The sequence below is a fragment of the Triticum urartu genome, chromosome 1 (genome assembly GCF_003073215.2).
Source record: "Triticum urartu cultivar G1812 chromosome 1, Tu2.1, whole genome shotgun sequence".
NCBI lineage: Eukaryota > Viridiplantae > Streptophyta > Magnoliopsida > Poales > Poaceae > Triticum > Triticum urartu.
In genome coordinates, this window is record NC_053022.1 from 535728084 (window position 1) to 535730346 (window position 2263).

The 2263-nt window shown below is 55.0% G+C and overlaps 1 pseudogene; it reads right to left on the reverse strand.

Annotated features, from left to right (window-relative positions):
• Positions 1-284: 284 nt before the first annotated feature.
• LOC125533319 lies at positions 285-421 on the reverse strand (annotated as a pseudogene).
• Positions 422-2263: the final 1842 nt, after the last annotated feature.

Genomic DNA, 2263 nt, shown 5'->3' on the forward strand with positions numbered 1-2263 from the left:
TTTCTTGCACAATTGACACCGAACACGGTTGCTTGAGGAAGGTCCAGAGGAGTTGTGATTGTTGTTGAAGCCACCCCCTCTAGAACGGGCAGGAGCGTTGGTGCTGGTGTAGCCGCCCCCGCCGGATCGAGCGTCTGGTCCGCTGCCGCGGCCGCGCCCGCCACCACCGCTGCTGTTGCTGCGGTTCCTTCCCTGATCGCGCCCACGGCCAGTACCACGGCCACGCGAGGCAGCGTTAGCTGAAGACTGGCGCACGTTCATCCCATGGAGAAGATTGAGACGTGCGTCAAAACTGAGAAGCTGCGTGTATAGCTCCTGGACGGTCACGGGTTCAACCCGCGCAGCAAGCGCCGACACGACCGGGTTGTAGTCGAGGTCGAGACCGGCCAGAACTTGGGAGACGATCTCGCCTCTGGACATGGCAGCTCCGGTGCAGGCGATCTCATCCGTGAGCATCTTGATCTTGGCTAAGTACTCTGACATGGACATGTTACCCTTCTTGAGGTTTGTGAGTTCCATCCGAGTATTGATCGCCTGTGCTTTGGTTTGGGCAGCAAACATAGCTACGATCGCCGCCCACAGCTCCGCCGGTGTCTGAAGGGTAACCACCTGTGCAAGAATCTCGCGAGACAGAGAACCCATCAGAAAGCTCTGAACCTGTTGCTGCTGTGCATACCAGAGAACTCGGGCAAAATTGGCGATCTGCTCCTCCTTCCCATCCTTGGTGATGGTGAGGGTTTCCGGTGGCGCCTGGCTCGCCAGATCAAGGTGGTGGCCCATCTGTGCGCCTTTGATTTGAGGCAGCACGATGGCCTTCCACATGAGGTAGTTGTTCCTCATAAGCTTCTCCTGGGGGTGATCCAAGGGACGTGGTAAAGGATGCGGTGGAGGAGGAGGAAGGGGCGAAGGTGGAGGTGGACGCAAGGGACGTGGCGAGGGCACTCATGGTGCTGGAGGTGGTGGAAGCAGTAGTCATGGCGATAGGTTGAAGAACGGTTTGTCTAGATGCGATCTCCTTTTGATCTTAGGAAGAAGTCGCTCTGATTACCATGTAGAAGTGCATGCTCTAGCCAATGCAACCAAAAGACCGATCTGATGGAAGAGACTAGGCAGCACATTATACGTCAACACTCCCCCTCACGTGTGGCTCCCTCAGGCCGCACTTGTATTTATATGGGCATTGCCGTGGCTTACAAGAAGAAAACGATCGACAGAGATCGACCGGTAGAGTTTGGAACAGAAGAAGAGATAGAGAGGAGATACAGGTTTAAACAGGAGAAGTTCTCTCTCTATACAACTCTATCTCTATACAAATATTCCAACACCTCTCGCATCGCCCCTCTGCTCCTCCTCGCCGGCGGGCACCCCCTCGAGCCCTCCTACCCCCATTGCGCCATTGTAGGATCTTGCCGGCGCCGAAGTCAGGCGCTCCCTCCGCCACGAGATCTTGCCGCCCCATGAGCTCCAATGCCAGCGCTAGCTGCTCCGCCGCGGGAGGTGGCGGCCTGCGCCGGTGAGCGCTGCGACGTCCCCGCCGGTGGCCTCGCTCTTTGTTGCCGGCGGTTGTGGAGGTAGATGCCCAACTCGTGTAGTCGCTGAGACATGGGACCAGGGCGGACACGAGCGGACAAGAGTGGTCGACGGGAGCGTCCTCTTTTGCCCATTCATACCCATTTGTAGCCCATATTTGGGCCAAGTTTGGGTCAAGTCAGATAACAGATGGACAGCAGGCGGACACGCGCGTCCGTTTGGATCGTCCCGTTGGGCCAAGTTTTATGTCCGGATGACCCAAACGGACAAAATGGGTCGCTGGATTGTAGTTGCTCTTTTTTTTGCGAAATGGATTGAAGTTGCTCTTAATCCGCAAGCTAGGTAGACTTGGCACTGCACTGTCCGGCCGGTACAATAGTTGCATACAAATGATGACTCACCCAGCATGTATACATCGACGTCGTCGTCGTGCAACTTTTTATGGGGTGTGTCCTTCTCGACGCACCAACTGGCCTGGCAAAAACAGAAAACTGATGAACATGACAAGTACTACTACGTACGATGCCAGCAACGCGACGCAAGCGTGCAACTCGTGATGAAACTGAAGTCTGAAGATGCATGCATGCTTTGTTTTTCGTCAGGGATTTCATTGCACAGTTGAAACTGATCAACACAAGCCTCCCTCTGCAAATGCATGCATGCTTTGTTTTTCGCCAGGGATTTCATTGCACGGTTGAAAATGATCAACACAAGCCTCCCTCTGCAAATGCAT